General features: G+C 41.9%; 1 protein-coding gene across 3 annotated transcripts in view; it reads right to left on the reverse strand.

Moving 5' to 3' along the window:
- The window catches only part of LOC104641010 (metabotropic glutamate receptor 3), a 112,094-nt gene that overhangs the window by 71,847 nt on the left and 18,073 nt on the right, over window positions 1-22,174 (reverse strand). Inside the window, exon 2 of one of the 3 annotated variants that reach the window (XM_075770735.1) lies at window positions 1,106-1,204. The exons of 1 other annotated variant lie outside the window; for it this stretch is intronic. The gene's annotated coding sequence lies outside the window, so the exon portion shown is untranslated. Of the gene's footprint in view, window positions 1-1,095; window positions 1,205-22,174 lie in introns of all 3 variants that reach the window. One more of the 3 variants, XM_075770652.1, reaches the window with a different exon arrangement.

Here is a 22,174-nt window from a genome sequence, read left to right on the forward strand (position 1 = left end):
CATTTAATACTTCCACAAATGCAAATGCTTTTGTTTGTTTTTCGATGTTTACTTGCTTGACTGGACCGTTCCACTTGAGCCTCGTATCCTAGTTAGTTACAACAGATTGCGAAGTGGGATTCATGCCTGGGTAAAGATAGTCTGCTTGCTTTACAACACCAAGATAAATGCCGGTCTGAAGCACCGTCATGAGGTCAATCAGGTCTAAGATTTTAAACACCGAAAGATTTACAATCCCATTTTGACAGCCCCTCCGCTCCTCCTCCCATTTCCCCCAGCAATAAGACTCATTTAAAGCTTTAAAATATGGGAAGCAGAAAAGGAGTCATTAATTTTACTTACACAACAGCACTCGCACTTGTAAGGTTTTGACAGCTTCACTAAACCCAAAGGAATTCAGATAGCTAGAGCAAATGAATGCGTACCAATACTTGTATTGAAAGGAGGTAGTTTTCAGGGCTGAACACATATTTTCTTCCTACAGGAAGCTGACAGTGATGAGAGTATGTAGGATGTTTTACTACTGCATTCACGTGATGCTACTTAATGTTGTTTTTTCCTCCTCTTCAGCATATTCTCTTTGTGTTTCTGAAATCAATAGAACTGCAGCAAGCCAACAGATTATTTCAGTATTTCTTAGGATGCTCTGCCCTTACCACCATACTTAGTACCTATGGATTTTGGTAAGGCAGATAGACTTCTTAAATGTTATATTTGCTACTTAGAAAGTTCACTTGTTGACTGTGTCTTTTTGGGAATGAGAAATCCAATTGCAGAAAGCTAAACATATACTATAGAGCTGAATGCTTTTGCAAACAAATACTGTGGGATTTTATTTTTTTATCACTGTCATGATTTTGGATGGAAAATAGAAAACTTGCAATGAATTCATAATAGGCCATTGCATTTCCATTTGAGACAGAAGGAACGTGCTTACTTCTTCAGAAGGGAAGATAGATGAAGGCAGGCAAGCTGCAGAATAAAACAAGAATTAAGTGGTAGCTGCTTGCTGATCATTGTTCTGCTATCTGTCCATTATCTGTCTGGGTGTAGGTAGTAAATACCACATGAATTTAAATAATACCCATTACTCACACTCACTTACAGACGTGATGATAAGAGTTGCTTGACAGATCTTACACAGGAAACTCGGATGTAATTGAGCCCGTTGCTGTGTTGATTCTTCTCCAGCAAAATCCTCTACCTGTGCAGGAATATTTTAAGACCTCACTAAATTTGAAATGGTGACACAGGGTTAGGATTTTTCGTTTGTTTTTTTGCATCATTATTGGGTCTCTACAATAACAGATGGTGAAATCTCTCCTGAATAAACCAAATGCCAGTGCTTTTTCTTACAGGATGTCATGCAAAAGCACTAACAGCTTGGCTCCTATTAGTACTAGAAACTGATGGGCCTGCTCCAGCGCCTTTTAAAGTTCCTGGGTGTCTTTGGATCAGCTCCTTGACACATCTGAATGAGGTAGACAATCTGCTTTAAAAACTTCCTTATTCCCAGAGTTTCTGTTGGACATGCTTGTAAACAAGCTAATAATCTCTCTTTCAACAACACTTGTTTCTATAATACACAGGCTCCCTTATACATGAGTTGCAAGTAAATTTAAAATACCCTTTTGCTTTTGCTTCCTGGCTGAGGGACTGCTTGTTTCTGAGATGGCCAGTGCTGGTGGTTTGGGTCCACTGGCAGCAAACACCTATAAGGTTATAGCTGACAGAGATTAGATGGGTGACAATCATCTTGACCAGGTTTGTCTTTTCTTTGTCCTTTCCCTGTGTCTCTTGCTGTGCCATATTGAAGGAACATGGTTTAATGGCTATAGAGGGATATTTAGAGCTATGTCATGTTCCTAGAGCTGTCTTAATTCACTCTTTTCTCTCATTGTGATTAACTTAATGAGATGATGATCAGGAAATCTCAACTGAATTCACAGTTCTGGGTCGAGTGTGACTGTAGGCACATTTTTTCATCCTTATAAGTCCCATATTCCCCACTGGTGATAAGAGACAAGTTGAAGTCCTTCCATCACACTGATGGGCTTTCAGACTAAGTTTGAGTAAATTTATAAAGTCCATAAATTCAATATTTTTTTCTATTTATATCTACCTGCATATCATGTTAAAATTCTATCTTATTTCCAAGCATACATATCTATTTATGATCACTTGTTTCATTAGATTACTTTTGTGATTTATGGACCAAAAAGTCTTAGGAGATACATTGCTTAGAACACAACTGTGAAATAAATGAATGGAAGAGTATATAGATATCTCAAATTTGTAAAAATTAGCAGCATTTGGCCCTAGAAGAGAACCCAGCCTGGTGGTATACTGAGCATGGTGTGCCTGCAGCTGGTGGGGAGGGACAAGATGACAGCTGGATTAGTCCCGAGGCACCTTCTTCAGAGGTGCAGGGAAGTGGCTGGAGGCACTTCTGTAGTCCATGGCATTGATCCCTCTCTGCATGTATTCTGTCCTTTACAAAAAGCTTGCATGTACTTAACTTGCTTCTTCTTAGATACCATCAGGGGAGGAAGAACTGATGGTGGTCCCCAAACAAAGAGGATTTTGCATTGTTGAATGTTTGGTCTGAACATATGCCAAACTGGGAGCAGGTTTGAATCTTTCCCCTTTGCACTTAAAGAAAAAGGCAGATAAGTGCTTCTCATCCCCTCCCTGCCTCCTTAGATGAGATACCTGAATTTGTCACAAATATTGTCATTTAAGTATTGTGTAAGTATAAGTAGGAGTCCTAACAAGGCAAAACCCTCACTGCAGTAGGCTTTATACAAACACACACTGAGAAAGAGTCCTTCCCTCTTTATCTCTGGCACTGTCTGTGCTGGATAACAGTCAGTGGCTGGCAATGGACACTGAGTGACACAGTAACAAGAGGGACTAGATATCTGCAAACTTGGTATGACCCTAGTTATGTACAGATGTTCGTGGGTTTGGGCTTTCACTTCTCTAGCCTCCTTTCTTTTACAGAGGGGTAAGCCTTGAATTTATCCACTTTGGCACTTTCCTTGAGAGAGGAGACAGATAGCAGAGGGACAGAGGAAAGAAAGAAGGGGATTTATATGAAATGTCTTCAAGGAGACTAGATTTCTTTTGACTGCTGCCTGTGGAGTTTCCATATTTATTAGGAAGGAAATCATGCTCAGCAATTGTCATTGCATCCCAGAGAAGTGCTGCATCCATTTGAAGGTACATATTGTGTCAAAGCTCACTGTCTCTCTGACATGACATGTGACAGTTGAAATCATTTGGGATGCTCCAGTTAAAGGAATTGAGGACCAAATTCCCAGGGGTTGTGGACAGTTTCTGTACATAAAACTCTCTTTGACTATAAAGCGCATTTTTCAAAAGCATTCAAAATCTGTTTTACCTGCTCTCACAGAGTTAATTCTGCTTGCTTTAGATCACCCAAATAGCCCTTCATTACACCTGATTCAGTTTGTCTGCAATTACCGTAGCAAATAGGATGGGTCATGGACCACTCTCTGGTCCGGATACCATCTGGTACAGCTGTTTTGTGCCCTTACAGCTAAAATATCTGGCACTCCATATCTGGATGGTTACATCCCAGGGATCTGTTGTGAATGCTGCTGGGGCTGAGACAGTCTCCAGTCTCTTCCCGGATGTTGTCTTGGGAGAGTTATCTTGGCCAAAACTCAGGGGCCGGGGATTGTGTTAGCAATTAAGTGATATGGATGATCGCATTCTGGTGTCTGTCACTGTTTAAGAGCTATAGTTGCAACCTTCAAGCTCCTCTGTCATGAATATGGATGATCAGAACTGTGCACAGTCCTTCAGATGTGGAGCTGTACACTAGCGTCAATAGCTATGTCTAGTCTCATAAATTAAATTTACGTGGGACCATTCTCAGGCAATGAGATCATTAGGCCCACAGTGGTGTGCACCCACACAGCTAACGTCTCTCAGCCTCTAAAACAGGGTGCTCACATTGAAAATGTATATGGTGACTGGTCCCCACTATGTGCTAAGTCCCAAGCCATGTCTAGGAATTACATGGGATCGTGTCATGTCCCAAAAGAACTCCATGACTCAGGTCAGAACTATGCCAGGGACCATTCCAGTAATTTCTCAGTATGGGCAATAAAATGATATTGTCTTGGACTTTTCACTGGCACTGTTTAGCTTATTAGTGAAGGACAAAGATAGTCCTCACTACTTCTGCTAGAGAAATCTTGCCTGATGCATCCTAGCACTGAATTTGCTTTGCTAATAGCTGCATCAAGATTGTTCCTGAGGATCCTCTCCTGAATGAGAAAACTCATGTGTCTCTTCTTAAGAGGTCTCCAGTGTTGAGCTTCCAGGTGCTAACAGAAATTTCTCATACTTTCCTCAAGCTGAAAGCTCCTTTGCTGAAAGCAACAGTGGAAACTGCTTTGATGCATTCAGTACCCAATCAGTGAATACAACTTCCAGGGTATAGACAGAAAGGGTATTTTCTGTAGATGCAAGGTGGTGTTGGTGCCATTGCACAGGATACCATTTAAAACTTGTGTATATTCCATGTAGTATTGTGAAAATAATAATTGAAATAGGAATAGGTAGAGAAAAGGACTACAACAATAACCGGGGGACAGGTGAGCCTGTTTTAAGGGAGGAGAGCAATGTGGCTTCACTTATTTAGCTGAGTAAAGGGAAAGCTGAATTTTTTGACAGCTATTTGTAGGCACCTCAGAGGGCTGAGTACTCAGGAGGGAGGAGACTAAAAGGCATTTCTGGCACAAGAACAAATGGCTGTAACCTGGTCCTGAATAAATGGGCATTGGAAATTATAAAGAAGTTTCTAAACAGCAGAGAAATGAAGTTTTGAAAAAGCCTTCTGACAGCAGAAATAACAGACAAAGAAATCAAAATTGAAGAAGGAGCTTAAGAAATCCATGGAAGGGATTATATGACCTGATGGCTCATGACAGTAGGAACTGAACTCAGTGACAAAGAAGTCCCTTCAAGACCTGTCTCTAATGATCTGAAAAGTATCTAAGGAGACCATGTCCCATTGATGTGCAATGACAGAGAAGGTGGAAATCGAGTCTCAGTCTCTTCAGGGCTAAATGCAGGATGATATCCTTGAGAGCATTCCTGCCATTCCATATAATAGCAGAAGAGCTTAGGAGTAGCTTCTGTGGAGACACACACGGTAATTTGACGTAACATAGTTGGGGAAGAATGATCTGAAAGAATTATTTATCCTAATCCATGTTTGCAGTATCTTTTGTCCTAGGTATGTTATAAGCATGAGAAATAAATAGGCAGATATCTAGATATAAATTTAAAATCCATCAGATCTTAAATTCAAGAGCTTTTGTATCCAAATGGCTGCTCCATGCCCTAAATTCTCTGAGCTGTGCTTAATTCTTGCAGCACATAAGGCATGTAAAAACCACCCACCCACTACTTCAGAGCCATTTTTCTTCATCTAAATGAAATTTCTTTAGTTCCATTCATCTTTACAGCTCATTCAACAGGTCCCTCTGCAGCAGAGAAGGGAAGCATGTTTCAATGTGCTAATCCAGCTCGGAGATGGATTAATTGACTCATAGGCCCCTCTGATCACTAGCCAGATGTCTCTCCCCAGCTGGCAAGCCTTACTAATTTTCTTGTTGTTGTTGTTGTTAATTCTGGGTTTCCAGCCAGCGGGGGCCCTTCTCCACACAATCAAGGGCAACGTGCCCTCTGCCGAAATTTTGTGTTCTTTGGCCTGCTTTCCCTTGGGCAAAGATATTCAGCTATAAACCTCCTCTCCTGGCTCTTCGTCATCTGGCCTGTGGCCCTAGAGAGAAGTCTCCTGGTGCAGTTGCACTTGCGTGTCTGGCATGTTGGTCTACCACGGGACAGTGCTGTCCATGCTCAGGGTGGGTGATGGCAGCATATGGGGCCTGCAGTGCCAATTTCAAGAAGTGGTCCAAAATTTCAGGTTTGTGAATTGAATTTTTGGAACAAAAGAGACTCATAACAAGAGTTAGAAACAGTTCCTTCACCAGGCTGTGCGCTATGAAATGACGTGAGAGCAAACTCTCAAGAGTGCTTAGAAGGACTGAGCATGAGTAGACCAGTTAGGACACTAAATCAATGTAGCATAAAAGATGGTTAGAAGATGGGATGTGTGAGCACTCCAGGCTCCACTCCCGATTCTGTCATTGGCCTCGATGTCTTGAGCAAGACACTTCACTTCTCTGATATTTCTATTTTCTGACCTAACAGAGGTTTAATGTTAACCTTTCTTTAAAGATATCTGCTAATGAGCAAGACACTGTGTGAATTAAGTATCATCACATACAGCCATGTATTTTCAGTGTGAAGGATTCTGTAGTGGCTTGCAGTGATTTGGCTAAAACTGTGTTGGTGCTGAATGGAAAGGTGCCGATTTAGGCCAGACTATAGAACATTGTTTGCTTTTTCCCAGTGTCTTTGGTGATTGCCTTGAGTAGAAACTTAAACTACAAGGATTCACCTGGATAGTGCAACCTTTATTCACCTTGGCAGTGACTTCCTCACACAAGTCATGGGGGGTAAGTGGTCACAGAGGGAGCACAGCTGAGAGTACTGGCAGCAACAGGAATATTGGAAGACTTGGACTGTTTAATACTAAGACCCTGGGGTCCTTCTATACATATAACTGAATCATCCTCATGGTTTCTGAATTATAAAGGTGGAACCCTGGTTTTCTAGTTTCTCACTAATGGGAGTTAGTTTATCCCAAGCTGTAAAAAAAATGAATTCCTGAATTATATGAACCCTTTCCCTTTCCCCTTCCCCTTCCCCTTTCCTTTTCCCCTTCCCTGACAGAAAGCAGTACCCCAGAATAGGGAAAAAAAACCCCACACCAAACAAAAAACCCCACTTCTCCTTGACTGCACAGTTGTTGTTTTTTTCATTAGAAAAGAAGTTGCAAATATTTTTTCATGACAAGATCAAGAAGTGCACAGCTTGAGGAGAGAAGTAAGAAGTTCATCTAAAGTGTGAACATACGAGTTCAGCTGCATTTGCTACAGACAAAACACTTCCTACTCCAACTGAAGTTTGGGAGGACGTCATTCCTTCAACATCAGAGCAGTTGCTTACAATTCATAGGGATGTAAATAAGAAGAGAATCTCACTCTTGCAATTTAGTGTCTTTGGTCTTTTTTAGCTTAGGTACGTGCCTTGTATAAATCTCACCACTAATTTCTTCCCACATTAAGCATAGCCCCGGGGAACTTGTTTTACAGGGAACTGAAGGCTTCGACCTTTGATCACTGTAACCTGACTTCTCACAACCTTGAAAACAAGCGTCTAAAAAAATGAAATGTGAACAACATGCACCATCAATATCAATTACTGCCTTGTTATGTGGTAAATTTTCCCCACAGGGGGTGAGCAAATCACTTGATGTATTTGGCAAAGGGCTTGATTCTCCTCCCCACTTGCAGTGATGTGATGCTGACATCTCTCTGTGCACTTCAGTGGGGTGCAAAGCAGAGTAAGGGAGCGCAGAGTCAGACCCAAAGCCTCTGCAAGCGCAGAGAAAAGCGGTCTCTGTCAAGAGAGGGTTTATGCAGTCTGAACAGCGAGCTGCAATCTTTGAAGAAAAGACTTCAAAGAAAAGAGGAGAAAAGAAACAATGTCTAATCTTCATACAAATGTGCTCAGGGGTCTCTGAAACTCAGAAGCTTCCAAGATTTAAGAATTAATTATCACTTGCCAGAAGCAAGCTTTATTCACAGGTAACGGTTACAGCAATCCGAGTCCTTTAGGTGTAAACTTCATGGAATTATATTGAACTGATTAAAGCTCAGTAAATCACCATGTTTCCCTTTGGTGTACTTGCACACTTCCAAATGTTTGATGTTATCCTTTGCATTGTTTATGCGAGATATATGACAGCAGCTCCCAAAATTTCATCTTTCAAAGGAGATGCACTTGGAAATATTTTGGTACAGGCATTGTGACTTGCAGGTTTGCACTAAAGCATGCAACAAAGCAGTCCAGATTCTCAGTTCCTGTAGAGCTACGCAGCCCTGTTGGCTTCTATTTACTGCATCAAAAGACAAGACTCTAAATCATTTGTCAGCTCCGCAGCTGTAAAAATAACGAGGATCACTGTGAATGACTAAAAGCAAAGCACTGCTGTTCTGATTCCTATTAGCAGAACAGTGTGTGTAAAATGTCCCTCAGGCCAGCTGAGGGATTCTGGATATCTCAACACCTCACAGGCTTTATTGTATTTGTCCTTACAATACCCTTTTGAGTAAGCACTCCTGTTATATCCATTTTACGCTTGAAGTTTGAAACCTAAGGAGGTGATATGACCCATTGTTGCGGGGCAAGTTAGTGGTGAAATCAGGAATTAAACTTTTAACTATCTGGAGGACACAGGTATATGATGGAGTTATTGTGCTCAAGAAAGTGAATGATTTATTGTGAATATCTGACCAGAGACATACTCAGGCCATAGTAACGTGTAGTTTAAATCCTGCATTTACCGCAAGCTGAAGGTGTGAACCCAGCTGTGCTCCGCTGCTGCACAGAAACACATTAAACCTCAAGAACTTGATTGTGCATCCCAGCCCTCTCCTCTATAAAGCGCTATCTGTCTGTCATCTTTAAGACTAAAGTGAAACCCGCTGCTGCAGAAGCTCGTGAGAGAGCTGTACCGCTGCAAGGAACCATTTTCCTGACACGAGCAAGGGTCTTCAGACCCAGAGCAGCTATACCTGATATACAATTAAAAAAAATGCCTCTCTTAAAATGTCAGTGAGCCAAGGCACCTGCACAGAACAGAAAAGGAATGAAAGAGCCACTTTGAAAGAATGAATCTCTCTGGCAGGATTGCAATTGCTTCATTTTGTGTTTATAGCCATATGACTTTTGAGGTTAGATGGAATTAATAATTTGCCCACCAGCGGTCAGGAGGCATCTGCCACTGTTGTCTCTCCATATATATGAATACTTTGGATCCTGATACCAGACCCAACCACTGTGCACCACCAGCATCGCCAAAGAGATGGCAAACATAGATCTGTCGCTGCTTGGGAGTTGCTGGCCATGATGGAGGATCTAAATAACACAGGGGCATTGCGTTATCCCATGTTAGCATCCAGAAGGATGCAAAGGACAGAGTTTGACCCTGGTGTTGTATTACAGGCAGGGCTGTGGGTGTTTGTTTTCAAAGGAAATTTTCTTCTGTGAACATTCAGAAAAATCCCAGGCAGTCTCCTCTCAGTGACTGTTGCATCTCCCAAGACAACAAAACCAAAGGTAACTGGAGTTGCCTCTCCCTCCAAACGGGAAATGTTGATATTTCAAGTATTTATTTAACTGCGGATAGTTGACACAGCTTGTGAGAAATTATTCTGGGAGGAAAGGAAACCTCCTGAACTCCTCCGCTTCCTTTGCCCCCGGCTCCTCTCAGCTCCCGCTGGGTGCTCTGAATCACCCCACCAGGAATGTCCCTGCCCCAGAGCGGGGTCCTCCACCCCTTCCTTGGGGTTAATGTTTTCCTGCAGCCATCCCCTCCTGCCAGAGCCGGGCATCGAGGGCCACGCAGTGAGCGGGTGCTCGGCAGCAATAAAGGGGTTCGGCTCTCATTGGGGCCAAGCTGTGACACCTCAGCCCAGATGGCGTAAATCAGGCAGACTGGCCCCGAGTGACTTGGTACCAAAACAGGCAATCTGGTACCGACTTAGTTTTGCCCGGTGGGGGATATTTGCTGTGTTTGTTGTAAGATTTTGGTGTCACTTATCACATGCTTGTTATAATGCGTTGCCTGAGGCATAATTAAATTCAAAGGGCATGTCTGTGTTGAAAGGGAGGGTTGCAATTTGTTGGTGTTCAGATTTTTCATTAAAAACCAAGCAGTTTTCCTGACTGGCAGGAACAATGGTTACAGAACAAAAATGCTATATATAAAAAAAAAAAGACTGCAAAGGCTTTTTTTTTTTTTTTTTTTTAACAACTACCTGCCTGACATTTCCACACCAGCTTGGAATAAAGCCCAGCATTTAAAAATAGCGGGATTGTGACAGAAAGATAAGCCAAAGAGAAGAGCCTTGATGTAGAGAAAGGTCTGGTAGGTAATAGGTATAGCTTATATGTGTGTGTATATATATATGTATCTCTATACACACAAATATCTATATCTATACATGTGTGTATGTATGTGTTTCATCTCCAGAAAAGAAATTTGCCTTTTCTGCTGAAGTTTCCCTGAAAGCTCAGTTAATTAGTTCTCATAACACCCACGGAGGCAGACATTAGTATCATCCTTATCCGCAGATGACGAGATAGGAAAGAGCACAGAGAGAAGGAAACACAGAGAGATTAAGGGGTTTCTACTACAGTAAATTCAGTGTCGAGCTGGGAATTTGGTCCAGCAGGCAAAATCCTAACTGTATTAAAAGCAATGGGACACTAGCTTAAGAGATGCCTGGATCTGGCAATTTTACCTGCTTTGTTCAAACCTATCTATCTGATCTGTTCACAGTTATGTGTGTCCTGATGATGCTTTCAGAAGAAAATTGCACCTCTGACTGTCTACAGATCCTGGTCAAATCTCAGCCAGGTCCCTCAGTCCCAGAACTTCAAAACAGGGGCTGAATCTTTCTTGGAGGGACTCTGTACCATACATTGACATATATCTCAAAAAATAGTCTGGAGTGATAAGTGTAGTAATTTAAAATCTTCTTAAATTGAGTACTATATTCTCCCAGGCCACCAGGGTCTCAGGAACCGAAATTTTATATCCCTTGTTGCTATATTCCAGAGCACAGTACTATCAAGAAATGGCTGGAGGGTTTCAGCTAAACAGATGAGCTCCATTTAGAATAGGTTCAGCAGAACTAGCTCATTAAAGAAAAAAAAAAAAGTCCTCATTTTATGTTGGCTTTCTTGTCTTCTTGCTTATATACCCGTTACAGGGAAATATTTTCATGTTATTAGAGTATTTCCAGCTCTTCTTTTTAAGCTCACTTCATTAATGTTGGTAGAACACTTTGAAGTAGAAAATGTAAGTGCTAAGTGGTATCACTGACACACTTTCAAGGCAATGCTTTTGCCTTCCCAGAGGTCATGTGTAGCAAATGTGTCACACCTGCAAATGTGCATAAATTGCTGCTGGCAGTAGAGGGCCAGATTTCCCTCAAAACTGTTACAGCAGCTGGATGCAAGCGCCTGGAAGAGGATTCCTCTTTTCAGCAGGGAGCTGGTCTGCCGAGCAGGGGTCTGCCAGCGACAACCTCGCTGTGAGGAACTCAGCAGTGAAGCAGCTGTGGGGCAGGACTCCTCCGCCTGATACTTCTTATCTGCTGGACAAAAATCCCCTAAACTGATCTGAAAGTCACCCAATGCCTCCTCCAGTGTTTGGCACCAAATCTGCAAAGTGTCTTATTTCTCAACAAGAGCGTGATGGTCTGAGGAGTGCCGGGAGGAGCACAACGCACACTGGGTTATGTGGGAGAGGAAAGACCACCGGGGTGGGCAGCAGAGGCACCTGCAGTAGCCTCCTTGAACATGGGGACTGCTTCATAGAGCTTGCCCACTGCTGCAGCGCTGCGCCGTTCATCACCGGGCTTTCCTGCTTGCTTGCCTCCAGCCTGCAGGATGACAGGGCAGGAGACAGGTTGCCAGCTCCTGAGACAAGGCCTTATCCATGGAGGGTGCTCCCTACAAGAGAGTCCTATGGCCTGTTTGGGAAGTCTGCAACATTCAGTTGAATTCTGAAAATCTGTTCCTGCAACTGCGCCCCTGCTACTTGTATCCCTTCCCCATCACCCCCCTGGGGTGTGGGCACACAGGAGGGATCCTGTCTGTTGACTTCAGGGTAGGATTTGGACATACACACTGCTGCTCACAAAGTGGGAAGCAGTCATGGCACTGTACAGCAGCCTTCTTGCTAAACTACTGTAACACAGACGCCCCGCTTGCCCGCAGCTGTGATTTATTACCTTGTCGTATTTCAAAAGCTAAAGCAGGTTGAGCTTGGTCAGGGCTTAGATGGAGAGGTCTCCAAGGAAAACACAAGAGCAGGAGGAAATGCTCCCTGAGTCAGAGCTGGGGCAATAATCCACCATGGTGTTAAAGATGTTGCTTTTGGACTGATTGTAAAATCAATGTATTGGCCACTGGTTGTCTGTGGGGAGGGAATGTAATACCTAACGTGACTGGACAATAGCTGCCAGGTATTTCTTTTCCTACAAGGGTCAGCTCTACAGCAGGTGTAAATTGGATGAACCATAGATGATGAATACGGTTGATTGCTTTCTCTGCTGTGTCCTGTTATATGGATTTAGAGCCTTTGTTGTTTTTCTTTGTTCTCTTCCTTCGTATGTTACATAATTCCTTAAATGGTACAGAAACGCACAAAATACAAGAACAGGGAAACATTTAGTGACTTTTTTTTTTTTTTTAATAAAGCTTCCAGCTTCTGGAAATCCACAGCTTAAATATCCCCTTAAAGATATTTCTGCTTAAGACTAGTGGTTATGTGGACTTGATTTTCAACTTGATTTTCATCATTCCCACAGAGCTATCCAAAAGCACAGGCTGCTCACCACAGTTTGCAAAGCTGGATCCATTTTCTACCACCTTCTCATAGGGGGCGACAGCTCTGTGCCTGACCCTCAAAGATAACCAGCCACATCTGTTCCCATTAGCTCTTTAGATATTGTGGTTAAGATCCTGGATTCTGCCTGCCGGAGCCCTGGGACAGTGCATTTTTCTACAATGAAGTGTGTGTGCTGATTAATCATTACATAGTTTGTTTGAAACAGCGCCAGTCAAGGAACATACACTTTTCCCTGCTGCTAGGCAAGCTACATGCATGTAACAAAAGACACAATCCCTTTTGTAATTGCAAAAAATATATTAAAAGAACAATGATCTGAATTTAAAGAGATAATGAAAATGAACAATTTCATCCATGTACCAATCTGGCCCCTCTGGTTTCTAAACAAATACCTTTTCTTCTTCTATCCTCCATTTGTAGCACAAAAAGAAACATTTTCCCAATGGACCCTGGAATTCAGGTTCAAAAGTGGTGTTTTCATCTCCTATTTATGTGTTTCTGGTTTAAAAACTTGCAAATTTATAGTAGGAAAAGTGATAAATAATCCCATTCTAAAATCTGCAAAGCAATTGGAGCATCTCTTTCCACTCTGTTATTTTATGTGGTCAATTCAAGAATGAACCAAGTGGACACCTTTGAGGATGGCAGGGTGTTTAAGAACCACCGCTGCAAACATTCTGTGACTGTAGTAATTAACTGTGGCTCCCCGCTGGGAAAGCGAAGCCTTGATAAGCACATTACAAAACCATTGTTGGGAGTACAAGTGCTTTGAAGAGAGCATTGAAAGGAATTTGCTTCAAAATATAAGAAAGTATGTAATGTGAGATTTCTCAAAGGAGAAGATTATGCTTTATTTTGGCTTCTCTATCCAGGCTGAGAAGCAGAATGTGAGAATACTTCACAACTTATTTAGGAACACAGACATTTGCTGGCTGGACTGCACCCAAGTCCAATCTAGTTCAGCATCTTGTGTCAGAGAGTGGCCAGCACCAGATGCTGCAGAGGAAGGTACAAGAGAATTTGTAGAGGTTATGTTTTTACAAGTGGGGGAAACATCTTCCTAATTACCAGTTATTGCCGCTGCTATTATGTGGAGATTTACTTTCTATCTACAGGAAAAAAATTAAACAGAGAGGTACCTATTTCAGACATTAGATATCATTGTCTAAAGCATAAATTGCTTCCTCCCAGTCATACATTGAATGACTATAATCAGGCCAAAAACCTGAATTCCACCCGTGCAGTTAGTAATTCCAGTGCATGTGCCCAGTATAGAATCCCATACTCTGCTTCAGCTCACTGACGTAGAAATGACAACTGAACTTGGCTACACAGCAGTCAAGGCAAATGGGATTCTGCCCTGTGGTTCTGAACGAGGTGCAGGCCTTTTTCTGACTGTCATACTAGCAGATCAACACAAAAGCCCCCCTCTAGCCCTCGCAGAGGGGACACAGAGGTGTGTCCCGTCCCCCCCACGGGCTGGCACCCTTTTGATGGGGGTCCTTACTGACACTGGCTGCCTGTGGGCATGTTGTTTCCTCTCTCTGTGCTGCCTCTACAGAACAGAAATACTGACAATTGCCTTCTTTGAAGAGCAGTCTGATTGATAGCTGTGGCTAAAAAATAACCGTAGAACATAACAGAAGAGATTGTTTTTTAGGATTATCAGCTCCACCACTGAAATTGCTTGAAACCACCCACAAATCTCTTCTTTAGACAGAGAAGAACACATTCACCTGCATGCAAAGCTGCTTCTTATGTTCCTTCTGCAGAATTAAGCTGAGCCTTTGACTTTTATTTCTTGGCATTGGCTTTTTTGTTATTATTATCATTAAAAACCCACAAACTTAACTGTGGTCAGATCCCTCATTGAGCTGCAGCAGAGGAAGGACATTTGCAGTGGAAATTAATATGACTGGCATGTCTGCCTTGGTTTTGAGGATAGTGTTTTCATGTTCTTTTCCTTTCTTCCCCAGCTTTCTTCTCTTTTGTTTCTGCCTGCCTCTTTCCCATTTCTTTCACGGTCGCTATTTTTGCTCCAAGCAAAGAACTCAGTCATGCTCTTACCCTCTCATGGGCTCTGTGTACACTTGAGGTCAGGCTAGCAAAACTGACTCTCTCTGGAGCCAAACTTTGTGTTCTTCCCTTGCCCTTTTCATACCCCTTGCTTCATCACAGTTTTCTGTTCTGTTTGCCAGTTTTTCCTCTGTCTTGCCTTGCTCCTGGAGGGCGGCAGTGCCTTGCTGCTAGCACATCTGGCTGGGGCTAGCGTGGGTGCTACCCGGTGGCTCTGAAGCAGAGGCCCTGTTGGACACCGTGCCAGTTGTTCCTCTCCCCCCTTACGCATTTTATCCATTTCAACCACATGATTTTCAGGGAAAGGGACAGTCTGTTACTCTGTGTCATTACCCACTGTAGCACGACACAGCTCCCCTGTGGTTCAAGGCGCCATATGCTTCTGTAATATACACAGTCATTTTCATGTGCCCTCACATTTCTCTGAACTCACTTCGCCCTTCTGACTCTCCTTCCTCCCTTCTCTACTGTGCTTTTAACACTGTCTTCCTTTTTGGCGGTGTGGGCCTTCTTCCTTTTCCCCACGCTCTCCTTGCCCTCCTCCAGGGCTGTGCTGCCAAGCCTTGGGCAGCTGTCCTGGGGTGGAGATGGGACCATGGCCAGCAAGGGTCTGCCAGGAAGGGTCAAGCCACTTTGACCCCTCTCCCTTCAGAGAGGGAAGGGAAATAAAGAGAAAGAAGAGGCAGAGCTGTCTAGCAAGCTCAGCAGAGGTGACATGGCTTGTAGAAAAGGCTGTGTGAGCAATGGGGAGCAAACCTCGCTGGAAGGAATATTTAACATCTGGCTTGCAAAGCCTCATTCTTTGGAAGTCTACGGTCATTTTATCACTTTCACTGGCTTCCATTTTCATATCTGCCCTAATCTGTGCATTTTCTTTTTTACCATTTTCTCCAGTTCTGTCCAGCCCTTCTTCCTACGATTCCCACCAACATGGTCTATGAGCTGCTTCACTCCAACCAATGTTCCTAAAATCCCTTGATTGGGGTGCTTCAATGAGGCAACAATTAATTCCTGTATCTGTAATTTGTTTATCTTCTTCTACAGAGTCTTACAACAAGCCTCAGGAGAGGGATATAAATGATGAATGCAGGTTAATAACATGGGAGTCTGCAGAAAATTGCATTAAGATGGCACAGCAATAATGGGTATAAAAACAACTGAAGCATGTGTTGAAGCCCCTGCTATATCATAATATTTCCACTGGTAATATACATCGTACTTTGTGCTAAAAACTCTGAAATTTTAAAGTGATAAAAAATTAATGCCTCCAAACTGCTACCGAGAAGAAAGAAGGTTGGGCAAATTATTCCCAGTTGTTACAATAGGTGAAAAAATAAGCAAAATGGGTGAATTTAGTCCCATTTAATTTTAATCATCCAAAGGACTGGAGCCTAGACACGTATATCAACAGAGCTCCCTCTCTCATCAGTGCAGAGAGGCAGAGACCTCAAGGGAGACAGATTCATCACAACCCAGGAAAAATGCTTAAAAAGGGAGGAGCTGAAGACCCTGCCTCTCCCTTAGCTGGAGAAGACTAGTTAATCTAGTCTTACATAGACAAATCTCTGACCCCTCCAACTGCTATGCTTTCGAGCTTCCTCCTTCTCCAACACATTTTTTTTTAAAATGACCTCAGTTCACTGTGGGATGACTAGGATTAGCAGAATTATTTGTGATTGCTGATATCTTGAAATGGACATGAAACCATTTCTATTTGTCTCTACCAGAGACAGCTCATGGATTTTTCTAGATGTACTGGAAAGCCTCTGCCAGGTGTGAGGTGTTGGAATCAGAGCTACATAGCTGTACCAGATGCTCAGGGTGTAAACATTTTGTGTACCTGCATGAGCCTAAGGGGAAGGTACTCATGTGAGCTAATATCACAGAGGGGTTTGAGAATAGCTGCCACAAATCTTCAAGCAGGCAAACAAACTGGAGAAGCCTTGCCCTCTCATGAACATTTTATTGGTCTGCTTTAACAGGTTGAAAAGAACTGACAAGAAGTGATGTGGGAGGTGATCACACTGATAGGAAAAGGGAGATCTGCTTCACTTTGTCCAGTAACAAACCAAGAGAATGAGAGCTAGACACCATTTCTGGAGCATAAACTGGACAAATGCATAGGACATCCCACCCAGCAATCACAAACCAGAATACTTTATGTATCAGGACATAGACATTGTGGAGATGTAGCTGCCAGGGTGACGGGAAAATGATGACAGCTACCTGCTGAACAGAGAACACAGGTAAGGTTTGTCATCATGGTGAGATATGTTTCTGCTAAAATATTTCATCATAAAGAGTACTGATGATGTTCTTGGGAATAACAGCATAAAGATGAATTGGGTAAATCCTTGGGTTAGAGGTGCATTCGTAGGAATCCAAGAATGTAAAATTCCACTTCAGTGGGATAATGGAGAACAAAGTGGAATAGCACCTAGGTGAAGAAAAACTTAATCCATATAATTGTCTGCTCTTCCAAAGCCTTAGCCAGAAATCTGTTGGAAACACTGGTTTTCTCTGTGTAGTCTGGTAGCCCAGAGATGGCTTTTAAGGTGGTGTTTCTTAATTACTTTTTTAAATGATTTTGGTTTGGTTTGGTTCTGCGAGTTGACAAATGCCACAGATATTAAGCAGAGCAGACAACCTTTGATCTCCAATCCCAACAACAGTAAAATTGCAGTTTTCAACCTGTGGCCTGTGAATGCACATGGATCCAATTTTCTGACGCCCATGCTTTTCTACTTTTCTGAAAAAAGCAATCCTAATGCCAATAAACTTACAGCAGAATCTCCATCTACAAGGGAATACAGGAAGGGTTCAGCAACAAGAAAAATCACTGGTACAAAAGGAACATTTTTGAACTCAACACAAGATAAAAGATATCAAGATTCCCATGGCCTTTTTTTTTTATATGGAAACACCCTGGTTAATGGAAGACCACCTACATTTGTATCAAGAAAAACTGAAATGCAGAGAAACTAGATGGCAACGGTCATTGACACTGTCAACAGCAATGACAGTCATTGCCCCCAGAAAGTAGCACAGGAAGTGCAGAACTGAAGTCAGACTTGCTAAATTGATCCCCAGGAACTGGAGATTTAGACTGTGGCCTAAATCTCCAACATGGTGCATAAGTCACCATTCTTTGCTCTGTGAAATGGGAGACCTGAAATCTTATCATCACCCTCGATGACAGGGGAAAGAAGCCAAGGGGTCAGCAAGAGGCAGTTAGGAAGGGGAAACTGCTAATTGCCATTTTTATTGCAACAATATAAACATAGCATGGGCCTCTGCAAGTTGCTAGACAGCTGTTTTTAGATGATCATGGCATGTATTTTAGCATAATGTAAATTTGGGGGTTATTTTATTATACAGCAGGATGACTGGTCTATACAAGAAGTTCTGCTGGATTTGCCACAGCAATCTGCCAGACAACAACATCGCCAGCCAAGTGTTAAAAATATGAGCGCATTAAAGATATTGAGAATTCCGACTGATCCAGCGCTCTATGCAGATGAGCCTGCAAAGTGCATTTTCTTTTACCTGACTTGAGTTTACTCAGTGGAATAACAGCCTGTGAGCTAAAAATAGCCCATCAGTGGCAAACAACAGCCAGCTTTCTCCTCAGCATTGTCTGAATTCCTCACTTGCTGCATGTTGAGCTACTGTTTGTTTCTGTGGCAGGTCTGTGCAAAGAATTTATGTTGAATATCCAATGGAGAATTAGCAGGTGGATTGGAGATCAAAGGTTGTCTGCTCTGCTTGATATCTACTGCGTTTCTCAACTCTCAGAACCAACCAAACCAAACCAGAAAAATCATCCAGGAAAAAACCTGTTAATTGGCCAGATAAAACCCAAGATCTGCGGGAACAATTAGGCAAAATCCACATCTTTGGGTGAATCATGGAGGGGGACATTGAAATTGCAGAGCTCAGATGTATAATGCAAGCTATGGATAAGACTTTATGAAATTACAGTCTTTGATGTCTTTTTAATAATCTTTAGCTGCTTGTCAACCTGTATTTGTGGAAAACGTCCTTAACTCTTTCAATTCATTATGCTCTTCTCTTTTTAAAAAGATCAGTAACATCCTTAATATTCTCCTAGGGCTGTTTTGCTTGAATATGACATATTTATTTGCCAAAGACAGATGTCCAGTGTTATGAAATGTCTAGCCTAATATCACACTTTTTTTTTTTTAACACAACATGACATTAGAACTGAGTAATTTTTAGACATGTGTTTTGTACCTCTAGTTGTCTATTGACAGTTGGGATTTATTTTAAAAATATGTTAACTCTGGACTGGAGCAGTTTAAGAACAGTTTGGACCTAATAATATATGAGTCATAAGGAGAGTTTTTTCCTTGTTCTGTAAGTATTTTTTATTTGATTTAAGTAGTAAATATGCAGCCTGATGAGACATAAACAAAGGTTTATCTATGAAAACAACCCTTTTAGTCTATGTAGCTACATCTATGACCACAAGAAAGTTAGTGCTGGTGGATTTGCGAATCCAATGATGCAAAACTATAACTTGGTTTGCTTCCCTGATATTTATGGTGCTGTAACTCAAAAGTTATTCAGTGAAAATCGATGCAGATCCTTCAATTTCATGCTGGAGAGATATTTTCAGCTGTATAGACATTAGCAGAAATGGACAGTCCTAAACACAGCAGGAATATGCTAACACTAAATTCCAATTTTTGTAATGCAGTCCTAGAGAATTAAACCCAAATCATTAAAATCACCAGTGCAACAGCATCATCCTGGCAGGTCAGTACTAGAGACCAGTACCAGCAGGGCAGGGCTACCTGCAGTCCCAGTGGCTGCCTGTCCTCTAGTGCTCTGACACCTTAACAGATACTGATGGAAGGGGATGTGTGTGGGGGTTATAGGCCCCTTGATACAAGGACAGAACATGAACTGATGAAAAGAGGAAAAATTTCCCCAAATCCCTGAACTCCAAACCATAAATACAACCCAGGCTATAATGACTGAACGATTCAGATGGTGCATCCTCTTGAGGTTCAGCAGGGGAATGTACTTGTAATTGTTGCTATTGCCTGGTTATACCACTCAAAGTCAGAAGGACCATCTTGAACTAATAAGTAGGACAATTTGAATACGTAGAGAAAAGAACCATATTAACCCAAATCATACCAGGGAAGTGATTCTAATTTTGACTGCAGTGAAGACCCGTCTAACAGTTCATGGATGTTATAATGGCCTTGTCCTGATCCTGTTGATAGTCCTGTCTTTGGGGCCTTAAAGTCAACTGACTTAGAGAGGAGAAAAATCAAGTAGGTGGGGAGATCTTTGCAAAATTACAGCACACGGGAATCTCCAGGAAGCTTTGACAGCCCCAGGAAAGACTTCCCCTAGCTCTGAGCCAGCCTCAGAACGAGAGACACTGCAAAGTGCAGCAGGGGAGGAGGAATAAAAGGTAGCTTTGAGGAGGAGAAAGGAGTACATGAGGGAAATCATGAGAATCCACTCCTGGGGGCTATAAGACTGAGATTCATGCTGGTTTATGCAGAAGGGGCAAAGTCTAGCCTTTTATGAGAGAGCTTCAAATGCATGACAGCTTTTAACGGAGAAGACAGCAAAGGCTAAAGAAAGAAAAGAAAGAACTCAACCCACCAGTCACTGAATTTAAACTAAACTAAACTGGTGAACCCTGTCAGGGAATCTGTGTTCAAAAAAGAAATCAGGGGACCTGACATCTCAGGAACTCTTGACTCGAGGAGGAAGAGCAGGTATTTATGATATTGCAAACGCCTCTACATGAAAACCTTGAGTCTAGCAGAAGTCACTTTCTGACAGCATCACTTGGAAGGAAGTGTATTTGCTTTAATTTGTGCAGTGTAACCTCCTCCACACTCAAACCACAGAAGCTCTGAGCTTAATTCAGCTCAGGAAGCAGTGATTTAGTTTAAAAGAGTGTTAAGTTTTTGGCTTAGGAAATTGTTGGTTCAGTCTTTATTATAATCAAGATGAAAGTTATCACATGTGCATGGTATGCCAACTGAAAATAGTTTGTATATTTGAATACTTTAATATTGGACCAGAGTGTTGACACTATCAGATTATTGAAAGAGTAACTCAATATTTTCAGAAAAGTCTGAGATACAAATCTTTCAAATCAACAAGATCAAGATGACCAGTGAGCCTAGGCTTGAATGCTTGCCAGGTTTTCTAATTTTTTTTTTCCTCACTTTAGTACAGTTTTAATTTGGCATCCCTGAAGATTATGAATAGTTAATTCACAGATCTATGGACTTTAAAGGTGTAGGGGCCATAATGACGTTCCAGCTTGATCTTTCATATAAAGCAAGGAAAAGGACTTCCCTGGATTAATTTCCACTTCAAGTCTAACAGTTTAGCACTAAGAACTTAAGAACCTTTGGACTGGGTTAAAACAATGTCTGTCAATATTCAGACTCTGACAGAGGTCATCAGCGTGCACTTAGGGAAGCACAGGTATAACAATGCATATATAGAGTGATCCTAACATCCTTTGACGTCAAGTTTTAAAAAAAACTTTGCATGTCTAAAAGTTTCAGATGGCAAAAAATCCCCATCAGCATAAGTAAGTTTTTGCTTTTGTGTTTGGTAAAAAAGTTAAATCTCAGTGGAAAGGCAAATTCTGAATTCTGGGAGAGAAAATTCCCTTTGTAAGATAAACATATCTCCAAATAATAAAGGTTGTATTTTAGGGTCTCAGACACATTTTGCCTTCCTCCTACAGAAGATCTTGTGCTGCACAGAGATTTCCTTTTTGGAAGATATGCACAGCAGATTCTGGTGGAAATAAATGAGAGAGGACAACCTGGCAAAGACCAGAGGAAAAACAGCAGCACCAGGTTTTCCTCTCTTGCTGACATGGCATTTTGTTCGAGGTCAGTCACGGAGCAGGCTCTGACTAAAATTATCACTAAAATTTCAATCATGTAAGATGCACAGATAAAACTGAGCCTGATCTGCTGGAGTCCTACCCTAGATGTTTAGGTGAGATTCTTCCAAGCAAACAGCCAGATTAAATGTTCCTACATGTGATCCAATTATTCAAGGTCCCTTTATAGTCAGGTTATAGGAAAAAAAAATAAAAATTTTTCATTGTTCTCTTCCTATAGTAGATGTCTAAAATAGGTCAGCTGAATCACTCCTTAAAAATGTTGTTTTTCTTTTTATCATTAAATAAGATTTTCTAAAGATGTAGACCTCCACACTGTGGCTGTCTCTGTCTTCATGCTATGTCCGCTGAGATAAATCCTACCCTCAGATACTTATTTTCCTTGATTTGAACAAAGAACAAGGTTGTAGTATGAAATGACTGAAAGAAGTCCCAATTCCTGGGTAGTCACAGAAGTGGTGAAAAATGAAACAATTTGCTACAGATATTCCTGTTTCCCCCCCCCCCCCCCCCGCCCCCCCCCCAAAGTCCACAAGCACTTTCTGACCTGATGAAAGGGAAATTATCTCTCAGAAGGGGAATTGGAA

Source organism: Balearica regulorum, chromosome 1, assembly GCF_011004875.1.
Source record: "Balearica regulorum gibbericeps isolate bBalReg1 chromosome 1, bBalReg1.pri, whole genome shotgun sequence".
NCBI classification, from domain to species: Eukaryota; Metazoa; Chordata; class Aves; order Gruiformes; family Gruidae; genus Balearica; species Balearica regulorum.